Genomic DNA, 16,708 nt, shown 5'->3' on the forward strand with positions numbered 1-16,708 from the left:
GCTAATTTTACTCCCTGTGCAAAATTTCAATTAAATCGGAGTAAAAGATTGGCCACTGTGGTCATATGAGTGTAAAACGGGCGTAAACTATATATAGGAGCTATATCTAAATCTGAACCGATTTCAACCAAATTTGACACGCATAGCTACAATGCTAATTCTACTCCCTGTGCAAAATTTCAACCAAATTGGGGCAAAACTCTGGCTTCTGGGACCGTATTAGTCCATATCGGGCGAAAGATATATATGGGAGCTATATCTAACTCTGGACCGATTTCAAAAAAATTTGGCACACTTCACTATAGTACTACTTGTTCTTCTTGTGCAAAATTGTAAGTAAATTAGGGTAAAACTCTGGCTTCTGGGGCCATATAAGTCCATATCGGGCGAAATATATATATATATATATATATATATATATATATATATATATATATATATATAGGAGCTATATCTAAATTTGAACCGATTTCTTCCAAAATCAATAGGGATCTATTCTGAGCCAAAATACATACTTGTGCCAAATTTGAAGTCGATTGGACTAAAACTGCGACCTAGACTTTGATTACAAAAATGTGTTCACGGACAGACGGACATCGCTATATCGACTCAAGAGCCCACCCTGAGCATTTTTGCCAAAGACACCATGTGTCTATCTCGTCTCCTTCTGGGTGTTGCAAACATATGCACTAACTTATAATACCCTGTTCCACAGTGTGACGCAGGGTATACAAATTAAACAATGACTAATTCCAATTTTCTGATGCCATTTCGCAAAAAAGTCGGCCGGTTTGGTGTCGAAAAAAAGTTGAGTCAAATTTTAAGGTCCTCTTAGCCATCGAAGGTAACACCACTCATTTGGTGTGACAGAGATAGAAAAATGTGATAGTCGGTAGATGTAAGACCCTGAGTGTAGGATGGACGCTGAAGAACGGCCCATTCGAGCTGTTGGTGAGCTGTTTTGACGACCTAGGCAAAATGGGAGTGGTAGTGGAGCAATGAGCTCTACATTGCCTAGCTGAACCTTGCAAAAGAGCCTAAATATTTGGTTGAAAAGACGCTGCAATTGTAGTATACAACAAAAAATATGGAAGTGATGCCATTTAAATGGATACTATTGATAGTCCGTAACGCTATCGACAGAGACGCAAAAATAACTATCGACACTACCATCGATAAATTTCCAGCTCTGCTACACGCAAAGAAAAAAAAGTTTGGAAAACGTGTACCGAAAACGTTTTTCTTTTGTTAGAGTTTTTTGAATTACTTCGAAAATTTTTAACTTTTATCACCAAAAAAATTCGTTTGTTACAAAATTTTTATTTTTTCAATAAAAAAAGTTATTTTTGAAACAACAACACAGTCCATTTCGTTTATATCAAACACTGTTCTTTTCTGACTTTAGGTCTTTAACACATTTTACAGTTCAAAATTTAATATACTACAATGTAATGTTGAACATTTTTTCGGAATCTTCCGAACATATCTGGAATATATGTAAAAAAAAAAAACAAAAAAAAACTTTGGTCGAAGCAGGGATCGAACCCACGACCCTTGGCATGCAAGTCGGACGTAGCAACCACTGCACCACGGTGCCAAACTAAATGGTTGTTTCTGTTAAATAAACTTTGTTTATTCGGTTCGTGGGCGCCGCAAGCTATGCTATATAAATATAACTTATGTGGATATTTTTCTATTGATGACCATAACAGGTACATAGCTCAGTGGTTAGTGTGTTGGCTTACAAAGTGCATGGTCCGCGGTTCGATTCTCCGTCCATGCGAAAGGTAAAAAAAAAATTAAAAAATTATAAAATCGTATAATTTCTTCTACATTGTTGGTGTTAAGAACTAAAAAAGTCTCGTGGATGTGAGAAAGATGTAAGGGAAAATGCAATTAGCAAGAAAGCAATGTTTTTTTTTTGAGTTTGTCTTTATAAGATTGTTTTTACATCCTGGAAAAGAATAAACGTTTATCACAAACAGTATATACTTTTCTTCTAAATATACTTCCTTACAGCGAAAAGCGAATGAGAAACGAACTTTGTTTGTCTAAAATTTCGTTTGGGAGGAAAGAATTATTTTTTTGCGTGTATGGACTCAATAGTCTTAAAATACTGGCGTTTTGTTTGAGCATTTCCCCGTTCACCATGTCCTACTAATCCCAAAATCAGAACATGGCCTTTTTTGGGACCAAAAACTCGGCTTCAGCATCGCTCCTGTGGCCAATCACTCCTTTCTTTGTTTCATATTAACGTACAGACACCATTTCTCATAGCCTGTGATGATTTGATACAAAAAGCGTGTTTTGTGTCTGCGTGTTGCTCGTTGGCTTGCTAGATGTTGAGTATCAATATGAACGCGTTATCCTTCGTTTTATTCGTTGAGCACATGAGGCACCCTTGCTCCGAGTTTTTGTGTAAAACCGAGTGATTCAAGGTTGTGAGTAATTGTCATTGCATTGATAATTTTTTGGTAAAATGCTGGTGATATTTCTGAGGGTTTCAAAGCTTCTCTAGGTGGTTTCACTGCAATGTGGAACGCCGTTCGGAGTTGGCTATAAAAAGGAGGTCCCTTGAGCCAAACATGGAATCGGGCAGCACTCAGTGAGCCTGATACATCGGGCTGCCACCTAACCTTAATACAAATACAGTGAAACCTCCGAAAGGTGGATACCCACGGTCCCCTAGAGTTTGTCCACCTTTGAGAGGTGTCCAGGTATAAGAGGTTAATTTTAATGTGTTACTATCGCAAACAATCCCAGGCAACTCTCCATGTTTGAGAGGTTTTACTGAATATTCTTTCGAAAGAACTCCCTCCTTTGCAAAACTTTTTTATTTGTTTTATTTCTGTTTTTTTGGACAATTTAATGGTCATGAGGTCCATGGCTCAAAAATGGAATATCCAGCATAAAAAATCTCCAATTTCGATTTCTTTTCTTTCCATCGATGTTGAAAAGCTCAGTAATTAAATAAAGCGTTATAAAAAAACTCAAACCTAAAATTTGACGAACTTAAATAAAAATCGAAAAAGTTCGCAGTAAAAATTAATGGCGATATCGTTTGGGAAAAAGGTGCAACATTCTAGGAATTGTTTGCAAAATATAAAGAACAATGTCATAGATTTTACATCCTGAATCACTCACAATATTATGAATATACAATAACTTTGGAATGATACTATCATTTGGGCAAAAATACAATGAGGCAAAAAATAGTGTAACACCAAGGCAACATATTTTTTACGAAATGAAAACGCCCTAAGATTCTGTTAACGGTGTAATCATATATACTTCGATAGAATATAAATCAATTCTCTACAATCATTAATCGATAATCGTTTGATAACTGTTCTTTGATCGATCGATAAAGTCGTTAACTAATTTTTATCGATAATCGGAGAATATAACTCGATTTGTAAATTTTGATTTGTAAATTTGTGTAGTTCTTCATAATTTTTATTATAGCTCCATACCATTTAAATCTTATTGTAAAATCTCGATAATATGAAATTTTGACATTTTTGTCTTTATATCGTAAAACAATTTATATTCTTTGTAATCTCCAAACACTGTCTTGGCAGGCTTTGGTGCTTGCCTATATCACTTCTAGCAGGCAATGTTAAGGTATGAAAAAATATATTTATAATTGTTAAAAAAAAAAAACAACATTAAAAGCACACACAGGTGTCGGCTGCTGGGGGCACCCTTTTTTCGAAAATTTTTTTCCAAGGAGTGTGGTATTGTTGCTCCTTTGCCCTCAGATACCCCCTCGAACTTATCAAAATCATTTTTTATTATGTTTTGTAGTGTTTTATGGTTGTAATAACAACATTTTCCATGTTGTTTTTTCCTACGTTATTTTGTAAATCGTGGTGGTGGCCGTAGTGATCTTGTTGTTGTTGCTTTCTTGTGTTAGTGGCACAACAGTTTTGCACCAATTTCGCGTCATAAATAATAATTAAGAGTCTATTATACGCCGGTCTATACGAGTATTGTGTTCCTTACACAGCCATTGCAGGGTAAGCGCCGTCAATTTATTTTTGCCAACAATACCAAAAATTCATATAGTCCCCAAAAAGTTTTTTTTTTGTAATTTGGTATTTTTCTGTTGTTTTTTTTCGTGCCTTTTGGAATGCCAACTGAAACTGATGACTTTAAGTGGTTGGTGTTGGTGCAGTTCTATATCTTGCAGTGATGTGTGGTGTAACATATATCATGGCTTGTAGTTATGATTACCTTGCTAGGTATTTGCGCATGCGCTCCTAACTAATCATTTGTACATGCATACTATTTCTGTGACTGCTGCATTACCAATACCAACAGCACCACCACAACCACCACCACCATCATTATAATAACCACCTACATGCGTTTGCCATTGCACTTTACTTTTCAGTTTGGTTCTAATTTTATAGCTTTCAGCGGGGGTTGATAAATTGAAATTAAATTTAATTAAAGCTTTAGTTCAAGCAAAATAACTATAAGCATCGTTGTTCACATACTTAAAATTAAACAGAGTTAACTAAAAGAGGAGAATGGTTTTGTAATTTGTGTAACAATTATGGTGTGAAACAAATTTAGATAGATTTTTATCAATACGTGGTATTATTATCTAAATTGAAATCTCTGTATGTCGAGAATTTTTGTAAAAAAAAATCATAAGACATTCAAGTTGAGATTGAAAAATTTTATTACAGACTATACAGAACAAGTAGAATATTCCCTGGGTAATTAAAGTAGTTAGTCAATCAAACTATATTTTATTTCAATGTTGAATTTCTCATCATATTTTTAAAGCCAATAGTCAATTTTGATTATATACAATGAAATCATAATAAATTTTAATTTTGGTTTAGAAGTTCTTAAAAGACTAAGCGCCAAATCATGACTTGAAAAACTTTAAATACGGTGCTTCATTTGTTGATATTTGGTCGGAGGGAGAGACTTCTCCCAAGCCGGCTTGTTTTTAATGTGAGTTTAAATGACTTACCTTCCGTGATGCGAAGGGACCATAAAAAGTGTACTATTTTTTTCAATATTTGTTCGAAAAGAAGAATCTTCTATTTGCTATTCTTTTCGGTTTATATGGGGGCTATATATAATTATGGACTGATATGAACCAATTCATTCATGGTTGTTGGATACCGTATACTAACATCACGTAACAAATTTGAACCGAATCGGATGAATTTTGCTTTTCCAAGGGAACCGATTTCGACCAATTTTTGCATGGCCATTAGAGACCGTATACTTACACCATGTACCAAATTTCAGCCAGATTGGTTGAAATTTGCTCGGCTCCCCCGATTTGGAGGCTCCGCAACCCAAATCGGGGGATCGGTTTATATGGGGGCTATATATAATTATTGACCTATGTGGACCAATTTTTGCATAGTTGTTAGAGACCATATACTAACACCATGTACCAAATTTCGGCCGGATTGGACGAAACTTTCTTCTCTTAGTGGCTCCGCAAGCCAAATCTGGGGATCGGTTTATATGGGGGCAATATATAATTATGGACCGATGTGGACCAATTTTTGCATAGTTGTTAGAGACCATATACTAACACCATGTACCAGCTTGTTTCGTTCGGAAATTTGCGTGATTTCAACAGGCGGACGGACGGACGGACGGACATGCTCAAATCGACTCAGAATTTCACCACGACCCAGAATATATATACTTTATGGGGTCTTAGAGCAATATTTCTATGTGTTACAAACGGAATGACAAAGTTAATATACCCCCATCCTATGGTGGAGGGTATAAAAATGTTTTCTTAATTCCAAAAAAAAAAAACAAAAACTTTAAACCAAAGACGCTAAATCCTCAAAATAAGTCTTAGCCTATATTTGAAGCGTTTTTATCTTAAATCTAAAGTTTCAATATTTCAGTTAAATTAAGGACAATTTCTTTAAATCAAAAATGTGTTTCTATACTTTAAGGATTTTTTTTTGAAATAACGGAGGAACTCAAATTTCCAAAATTTGTGTCCTAAATTTAATGAAAAAAAATTTTGAAGCAAAGAGTATAAACTTTATTTTAAATAAAAATTCATTATTTTAAAGAAATTTGTCCTCAATACTTTGTAAATTTCGCATCCTAAAATTTAATATCACGTAAATCTTTTTTTAGTGCATGGGACAAAATCTGAATGCCTCATTTTTGATATTTGGATGGGTGGAAATTTTACCATCGACTACATTCTATTCTTTGAATCCGATTTACTGGAAAGCTTTACGAAGAGAAGGAGCGTGATCACTTCCTGGAGCAAAATGTTTTTTGATTGAAGAACATGGATAATTTTTGCCCCAAAAATGTTGTTGTTTTTTCGTCAACCACAAAATGGTTGTCAAAATCACATACTCGTACATAATGTACGAGAAAATAACATGGTTGCGAAAAGCATATTACATGCTGAAGGAGATGATCATATTTCTTTACTGGGTGTTCAGAACTTATTATCGGCAATGTAGACAGGAATATTGAAAAATTGCCGTTTAGTAGGGTTTTCTATTCCCACATTTCTTTTTTAATATTTTCCAACACATTAACGATTTTTTCGCAGGCTAATTTTACGAGATACTGATGAATAAAAGAAAACTCTGGACCATAATTGTATTCGGTCTGCCTGTCATACAACCGTTCTGCTTGAGAGCCACCGTACAGCAATGGTTACCACGCCACCCTTGCATACAAAGGGTCGTGGGTTCAATCCCAGTTTCGGCCGAACACAACAAAAAGTTTTTCAGCGGTGTATTATCCCCTCTCAGTAATGTTGGAGACATTTCTGAGTGTGTCAAAGTTTCTCTAAGTGGTTTCACCGTAACGTGAAACGCCGTTTGGATTCAGGTATTAAAAGGAAGTCCCTTGTTATCGAACTAAAAAAAGAGCCGGGCAACATTCATTGTTAAGAGAGATGTTCAACATCTGTGGTACCACAAAGGACTGAATAGTATATGTTAGCCTAAAATAGAGGGCTGCGACTATGGTTTTTCTAACCTAACCGTTGTGTTCGGAGTGGCGGCACTTCTTTAACTAACATACACCGAAAAATTTTCCGTAGTTAAGCTAACGCTAAATTTAACTTATTTTAATTGCAAGCAAATTCTTTGTTTGTAGTTAAATTTGATTATTTTTTTCGAAATTTTCCACAGACCAATGAAATTTTCCTTTTGTTAAGTATGTCTCAAATATTTGATGGTATAAAGTTCAATGACCATAAACATAAGTTCAATATAAACTAAAGAAAACTGCAAGGGAATGTTAATACTTTTGAAATACTTGGATTTATCTGAATAGATTCCTCATTTTTATACCCTGCGCCACACTGTGGAACAGGGTATTATAAGTTAGTGCATATGTTTGTAACACCCAAAAGGAGACGAGATAGACACATGGTGTCTTTGGCAATAATGCTCAGGGTGGGTCCCTGAGTCGATATAACCATGTCCGTCTGTCCGTCTGTCCGTCCGTCCGTCTGTCTGTGAACACATTTTTGTGATCAAAGTCTAGGTCGCAATTTAAGTCCAATCGCCTTCAAATTTGGCACATGTTCCTAATTTGGGTCAGAATAGAACCCTATTGATTTTGGAAGAAATCGGTTCAGATTTAGATATAGCTCCCATATATATCTTTCGCCCGATATGCACTAATATGGGCCCAGCAGACAGAGTTTTATACCGATTTTCTTGAAATTTTGCACAAGGACTACAATTGGTAGTATAGTCATGTGTGCAAAAATTGATTGAAATCGGTTCAGATTTAGATATAGCTTCCATATATATCTTTCGCCCGATATGGACTTATATGGCCCCAGTAGCCAGATTTTTGGCCGAATTTGGTTGAAATTTTGCACTAGGAGTACAATTAGTAATATAGTCAAGTGTGCAAAATTTGATTGAAATCGGTTCAGATTTAGATATAGGTCCCATATATATTTTTCGCCCGATATGGACTTATATGGCCCCAGAAGCCAGAGTTTTGGCCCAATTTTGTTGAAATTTTGCACTAGGAGTACAATTAGTAATATAGTCATGTGTGCCAAATTTGATTGAAATCGGTTCAGATTTAGATATAGCTCCCATATATATGTTTTTCTGATTTCGACAAAAATGCTCAAAATACCAACATTTTCCTTGTTAAATCGCCACTGCTTAGTCGAAAAGTTGTAAAAATGACTCTAATTTTCCTAAACTTCTAATACATATATATCGAGCCGTAAATCATAAATAAACTTTTGCGAAGTTTCCTTAAAATTGCTTCAGATTTAAATGTTTCCCATATTTTTTTTACTAAAATTGTGCTCCATCCTAGTGCATTAGCCCACTTAAATTTTGAGTCTATAGATTTTGTAAAAGTCTATCAAATTCTGTCCAAATCGAGTGATATTTAAATGTATGTATTTGGGACAAACCTTTATATATAGACCCCAACACATTTGACGGATGTGATATGGTATCGAAAATTTAGATCTACAAAGTGGTGCAGGGTATAATATAGTCGGCCCCGCCCGACTTTAGACTTTCCTTACTTGTTTTTTACTAAAATTGTGTTCCACCCTAGTGCATTAGCCAACTTAAATTTTGAGTCTATCTATTTTGTAAAAGTCTATCAAATTCTGTCCAAATCGAGTGATATTTAAATGTTTGTATTTGGAACGAATCTTTATATATAGCACCCAACACATTTGACGGATGTGATATGGTATCGAAAATTTAGATCTACAAAGTGGTGCAGGGTATAATATAGTCGGCCCCGCCCGACTGTAGACTTTCCTTACTTGTTTATCCTGGATTACCTAATATATTCATCGTCTATCTAAAGAAATTGGACTTCTGAAGGATACTACTTTTTTTAAATGTTTCCAATAATTCATGTAAGAATGTTCTTAACTTTTTCACCAATTGCGAAAAACTGCAAAAATTCTTTTAGTACTAAACATTATTATTCACTCTCCTTTCGAAATCAAACCCCCACATACACTGAAAACAATATTTACGTGATATTAAAGATAACAAAACCTACATTTTAGGATGCAAAATTTACAAATTTCTTTAAAATAATAAAATTTTTATTAAAATAAAGTTTATAATCATTGCTTCAAAATTTTTTTCATTAAATTTAGGACACGAATTTTGTAAATTCGCATTCCTCCTTTAAAGTTGCATGTCTTTAAACTAAGGCAAATTTTCCTTAAAGTAAAGAAACACATTTTTGACTTAAAGAAATTGTCCTTAAATTAACTGAAATATTGAAACTTTAGATTTAAGATAAAAACACTTCAAATATAGGCTAAGACTTATTTTGAGGATTTAGCGTCTTTGGTTTAAAGTTTTTTTGGAATTAAAAAAAAAAAAAAACAATTTTTACTATGATGTATCCTTTATAAAGTGGATTTTTAAAGTGGCATTTGTTTGTACGTGAGTACTTTTATTAATAAACCGCGAAAAGAAAATGAAAATTTGATAAATGAGATCTGTATCATAATTTTAATTTTATTGGTCCTACACTGAAAAAACAGTGAACCCATCAGGAAGAAAACTTTCGGTTAATTTTAGAAAATTTTGAATATTTGTAGAAAATTTTAACTAAACAGTATTACAAACGTTGGCATCACGCCGATGTCATAAAAATAACTAAATATTTTTCGACAAATTCAAGAAAATATATTAGACATAACTAACTTTTTTCACTTGTTAAAGAAAATTTTATAGTTTGAAGGAAAAACTTGGAGTTCAAAATTGCAAGAATGTCTTTAGTGACATACGAAGTTCATGATGGACGCATTTTTGGTAAAATTTACAAATTTAAAGAAATTCTGAACTATTTTGTGGAAGATACGAATTTAGTTAATATTTATGCTTCATTTGAGTATATTTTTTTCCTTGGGTTTAGTTAATTTAACTAACTTACACAACAAATTATTAGAGTAAAGAAAACTTTCTCCAAACATAATAATTATATGAACTAAAATAAAGTTAAATTGGCTTTAGTGAAATAGAGAGTTCACTTTTTTTTGAGTGTAGACTTAAAGCCAGATAGGTCGCTCAAAAATTTCTTTATTTTAAAGAAGCCGCATCTTTGGCTCGGAATCAATATCAAAATACTAAAGGGAAGGTCAAAATCTTTGGATCCAAGTAAACTTTTTTTTTTGTTGAGTGTAGTCACCTAACAAATCCATGTTCACTTCTTTAAAGCATTACAACACTCATGTGTGATAAAAGACAAAGATCACAAGTGTTAGATTCACAGCTGATAAACTTAAGGCCATATTTTGACCTTTGACATATGAACAATCATAAACAAGTGTTTCTTACTATCATTTGCATACATAGATCAAGTGATTCTCTAACACTGTTTTTTTTGTTTGTTTTGGGGACAGTGAAGGCATCATGGTCCACGGATTTATTAAGCCTTTTGCCATGAATGCTGCTGGTGAATGGAAGTTGTTGAGGTTTTTTTGTTGTTTCTCTCCTTGGGTGATTCTATGGCCTAAAGTTGCTGGTGTTACGGGTGCAGTTGTCCTCCGTTGTCCACTGATAGTTTGCTGTTGTTATTGTTGCTATTGCAGAAAATCTTAGTACACGCCTGTGTTATGTAGCAAACCATGATAATGGCCATCATTTATGTACCCATATTGCTTAACAATCAAACAAACGATCAATCCTTTAACGCAACACCCAAAGCAAGAGGGAGAGAAGATTTTGTTGAGAAACACAAAAAAAAACAGAATCTTCATTATGGTGGGAAGTTCACTAAAAGCAACAGCAGCAGCAGCAGCAGCGGAAAAAACACAACTAAAACTGCTGAGAAAAATAAATGAATGTATGAATAATAATGCCTGGCTGCTAAAGGTCTTCCTTCAGCAGCCTGCCAAAGTCTCTTTCGTTTTCTTAATTTGTTGTTGCAAATATTGGTGGCAACGGCAACGTCACCGTCATTTTCATTTACCCCTACCATCCAAGCAAACACCAGTAACAAATAACAAACGAATATCGCCAGGATCCTACCGAGAATGGTATGCACCAAGGCACAGTGATAACAATTTTATACGAGACGATTTTGAAAGCTCATATCGATTAAGTTGTATATGGAGATTTGATAAAATGTGGATTGGTGCTAAATGTATCGAATTTTACTCTCAGATTCAGATGTTGACATTTATGTGTTATATAGATTGTATGGCCATTTAGAACCCCGATTTGTTCACAATTTGAAAAACTTGACTATCAACTATCGACATTTTTAAAAGTCAACTTTCCAACTTTTTTATTGGAAATTTGAAGTTTTAACGGTTTCTACTACAGTTTGAATTTTCGACTTTCTTTGTTGATGTTCGAGATTTTGACACTGCGCTCTGGTATGAGCCTCATGAAAATTTGTCCCAAGCACCTAAATGAAGTAGGACCCCAAAACATTATATTGAAACCAACCACACCAAATCTTTATGTTCTGTTGGGCAGTAACTTCAGTTTATTTTCGGACCTCGTTTGCATTACGAAAATAAACCCCAAAATTTCAAATGAAAATGAACCCCAAATTCCTTTTTGGGATTAGGGTTCGTTTTCAAGTGGGGCCTTTTTTCGCTTTCCCACTTTTGTTCCGTATCCGAATTATTTTTTGTGTGGCCTTAACCCTCTGTAGTTGAGGTGGTCTAATTTTAATAATATAACTGACGTGGAGTCCAGCAGACCTCATTTCTAAATTGATATCCTACACCCAGAAAAAAGTAACCCCTTCTTTAAGTTAAAATGAACTCATTGTGAAGAAAGTTGAACTTCGTATAGCGCCAAAGACATTTTTATTTGTTTGAACGATGTGATTTTCGTAGAAATTAGGTATAATGCATTCCATATATTAGTTAACATTTTCCTATATTTATGTACCACTATACTACAGAATGAAAAAATTTAACTAATTTGAATTCATATATGGAATGATTTTATTGAAATTTTTTCATTCATTTGGACAAATCTTACACATTTGTGGTAAAACTTTTACTTCATAATTAGAACTGCTTATCTTCGTTTTTAAATACAATTTTATTTATTTCTATAAGCAACTTTATCTTCAATAAAAGACATGTTTTATTAATATATTGAATATATTTATTAAGAATCAACAGCATCGAATCTCTTTGAAATATTTGTTTATTATTCCACTATTTCCAATTTCAGTGTGATATTATCAACTGTAAAACGCACTTTTTCTTCTTCTTGTACTTTTCACTTTTAATAAGTTGCTGCCTAACGATTTTGTCCTCCTTTTACAATTTCAATACCTACAAATATAAAAAATCATAAAACATTTTTGTTCCAAAAGGTTAGCGTCACTGAATATTACCTGATAATTGAAGATTCCAAAATGAAGATAAATGAAAGGGTTGTTATTCTGCTGGTGTTTTCTTCCTTTATACACTATCACGAACATTGATAGATTTATTTTTAAAAACGAAAATTTTTCTCACTAATTTAAAATAACAAATATTTTATATATTTTATTTGTTATTTATTATATTATTTTACCATATTATTTTTTAACAATCTCTCCGTGTACCAAAACAACGCGATTCCAACTAGTAAAAACAACCGACTCGCAAACATATCGATTACACCCACGCGCAAACACATCGATTACGATGACAGGTATCGATTACATGTAGACAATAGAAATTTATGAAAATTTCCTATATTCTAACAAGTGTGTTTCCTTAAGTTTTGAAAGGATTGCATACTTCTTAGTACGAATGAACTAAAATATTTTTCTATGCCAAGTGTTGTTCGTATGTATGAAAAACTTTCTATTATAAAGGAAGTCGCAATTATCATTTTATAAGAAATTTTACTAATTTTGAGGAAACTTGGTTTTAGTTCGGTTTTTGTTTATTTTTACGAATGCTTTGTTATCGGTGAATAAAATTTTCTTTTTCAGTAGTAAATTCTTATACCCAGCGAAGAAAATAGTATGAGTAAAATTCCATGCCTTATTCTAGTTAATGAACTATTCCTAACTGCTTACAGTTTAGGATTTTTTTACTGAAACGAGTAAATTTTATTATTTTTCACAAAAATTTACCTTGATGGAAATAAAATGGATAAACTATATTGATGAAAATTTTTTCCTTTAGTTTCGAAGGCACTTTTTTCTGGGTGTACGTTAACATTTCTGATCAAAAAGTTTTAGGCCATATTTTCCATAAAAACATATGGTTATTAAGCAAATACTGACCGATGTGCGAGCATAAAGAGAAAAGGTACTCAGAGCAGAGAGATCGATGCTTCGTACTTTAGGAAGATACGCACTAAAATTTATTTTACGATGTCTGTCAGATTACGTTGTCAGCTACAGAGGGTTAAAACTTTAGGATTTAAGACTTTCTCTTATGGACATAGTCCAAAGTGGGTTAACGCGATTCCCAAAACATTCGTACTCTGTAACACATTTTTATTGTTTCTTTAAACTTCATATTTTTTCATCAGTTTGGGTTCATTTTCACACGGTACTTTAATTTAAAAGTGAAAATGAGCCCAAAATTTTACTTTGGCATCGATTTTGATGCTTTGGTTGGCGGCATGAAAATGGGTTCTCAGGAGAATGGGCCCCTTAGCCCAAATGAAACTAGGCCACAAATGTGGGGCAACGCTTCATAATGAATAAGAGACTCATGAAAATAAGCCCCAACAAAATGTAACTGAAGCTTGAAAATCGACCCCAAACTGAAATTTGGACCCGTCCAGTCAACAGAAAAAATTGATGTGATACAATACTATAGTTGCCATTATTGTCAAACCCCCAGAAAATAGGCTTGAAAACAAAAAACAATGCAAAAAAGGAAATTGGGATTTATTTTAATTTGAAATATTGGGGTTTATTTTTTCCATAATACAGACGGGCCCAAAAATAAAATGAAGTTACAATACAAATTTGGTGTTGTTGTTGTTTTTCCATATACATTTTTGGGGTCCTACTTATTTTGGGTTTTGGGGCTAATTTACATGGGGCCCATATTCATAGCGCCGCTTCAGTTACATTTCGTTGGGGCTCATCCTCATAGGGTTCATATTCATTGTGAAGCCCATTACCACATTTTTGGCTTTCTTTTATTTGGGCTTTCGGGCTCATTTTCCTGGGGGCCATTTTCATTCGCATCGCCGATTTTGACCAACCAAAAGTCGATTATTCGATTTTCAAAATATACAAAGATCGATTGGTCGACTTTGACTTTTGGACTTTTTTATAAAAAAAAATCGATTACTTGAAAATCCGATTCTTTTATCAACTTTTGAATCCTTATTTTTGGCTTTCTTTTATTTGGGCTTTCGGGCTCATTTTCCTGATAGAATACCTCCGATTTTGACCAACCAAAAGTAGATTATTCCATTTTCAAAACATTCAAAGATCGATTGGTCGACTTTGACTTTTTGAACATACAAAACCTTTTTTCGGAAGGTTCAAGTGTGGTTCATTGTTGGGTTTAATGAACTGCCTGAATTTATTCTGATAATTCGTTGATAGTTTTGCTGCAAGTAGAGGATGCTGATAAGGAATGTGGTAATTCCGAAACATGCGTCCATCCAACCATCTTGCAGTCTATAGGGCTTTGTCCAAATAAATTTGACTAACATTCTTTTCCTCTGTTGGTTAAGCTACTCTTGTAGTTTAGTCAATGTATGGTTTTAAGCTGAAATAAAAAAACAACAAAAATCGATTACTTGAAAATCCAATTATTTTATCGACTTTTGAATCCTTAGTCTGTTAAACGTTACATCGCAATCCTATAAAACGATTATTTTCTGTGAACTAGCTTCGAATCGCTTCGATAACAATTAAAAATATTCAGTTATCGATTTCAACATAAAACGATTATTTTCTGTGAACTAGCTTCGAATAGCTTCGATAACAATTAAAAATATTCAGTTATCGATATCAACATTTTCAACTAGATCCTCTACAAGGTAACCCTGTGTGTATTAATTCTACCTGTCGCAGTTAGTAATTAAGCGGGGAATTTTCCTGATGCTCTCCTTATTAGTTTGTCAATTTTTATCGGAAATTTGAATTTTAAAATTGTTTCGTAAATCATTTTCGAAAAGCCCCTGTCCTTAGTTACATTTCGTTGGGGCTCATCCTCATAGGGTTCATATTCATTATAAAGCCCATCACCACATTTTTGGTTATAATTTCGGGCTCATTTTCCTGGGGGTCATTTTCATTCACATCGCCGATTTTGACCAACCAAAAGTCGATTATTCGATTTTCAAAATATACAAAGATCGATTGGTCGACTTTGACTTTTGGACTTTTCTATAAAAAAATCGATTACTTGAAAATCCAATTATTTTATCGACTTTTGAATCCTTAGTCTGTTAAACGTTACATCGCAATCCTATAAAACGATTATTTTCTGTGAACTAGATTCGAATCGCTTCGATAACAATTAAAAATATTCAGTTATCGATTTCAACATTTTCAACTAGATCCTCTACTAGGTAACCCTGTGTGTATTAATTCTACCTGTCGCCGTTAGTAATTAAGCGGGGAATTTTCCTGATGCTCTCCTTATTGGTTTGTCAATTTTTATCGGAAATTTGAATTTTAAAATTGTTTCGTAAATCATTTTCGAAAAGCCCCTGTCCTTAGCGATTCTCCCATTAGTTGAGACTGCGCTGCAGATTTATCATTTCCATGATTAATGAGACGCTGTTGCGAAATAATTGGAAAACATTGCTAAGCAACATCTTGTTGTACATAAAAATTGCTGTTACCAAAACCAAAAAGGAGAGATACACATCCAACCACACGCATGCTAAGGCCAATGGAGCCAACTGACTTCGGCTGGCTGGCTAGCTTGGCTCACACACATTCATTTTGGCCAGCCAGCTAGCTATAGCTAGCCGGACAAAGTAGAATGAAGCTTACAACTTGCTAACGCCCCAGGATACAACGGAGCTTCATCATCAGCCACCTATGAAAGAAAATCAACGAATGAAGGTCCATAATTTGTGGCTGTTGTTGTTGTTGGTGGTGGTATCCATGTTTTCCATAGACTGATGGTCATATAGCAGTCGAACCCAGCCAGCAAGTGAGAAGCGAGTAAAGCCATGTTCCTGTTGCATGGACTGTGTGTTATGCATGAATTGGTGATGTTTATCGCGCCTGCAATCATATGAGATGAGACGCGTAATCAGACTCACTTGATGAATGGTTGGTCACATCAATACGGAATTTTGGTCTAATTGGAATGCAAAAAACAAATTTGTCGCTTGCATAGTAATGCCAGCCGGCCGGACAGACCAGAGATTCAAAGCCACAGTGGACCCTAGTCGATACGGTATTATCGGGGAAGGAGGAAGTCGGAGCTGTAACAGTACATGATCCATGATCCAGGCCAGGTATGCTGGCATTTTTGGCTGTTTGTTGTACATCAGCATCAGCACAAACATCCACATCATCATCGTAGGCCAAGTGTATTCAGTGTCGGTGGCGCCAAATGGCCACAACTCATTAGAGGCAACACCATGGTTTCTGTGCTTGCTAGCTAAAGTCAGGCTGGTGTTTTATTAAAATTAAAGCCAGACATGCAAATGACTCGAATTTCATTTGTTTTGCCAAACAACTTAACAGCAATTCTTTTTACACTACCCCAAGATTTTAAAATCGATCTGAGGTTTTTTTGTGGGATTTCCTGTCCTGTTCTGCCAAG

General features: G+C 34.3%; 1 protein-coding gene across 4 annotated transcripts in view; it reads left to right on the forward strand.

Annotated features, from left to right (window-relative positions):
* grh (grainy head) overlaps window positions 1–16,708 on the forward strand; it is a 475,110-nt gene that overhangs the window by 185,203 nt on the left and 273,199 nt on the right. The gene's annotated exons all lie outside the window — the stretch shown is intronic.

Source organism: Haematobia irritans, chromosome 5 (assembly GCF_050003625.1).
Source record: "Haematobia irritans isolate KBUSLIRL chromosome 5, ASM5000362v1, whole genome shotgun sequence".
Taxonomy (NCBI): domain Eukaryota; kingdom Metazoa; phylum Arthropoda; class Insecta; order Diptera; family Muscidae; genus Haematobia; species Haematobia irritans.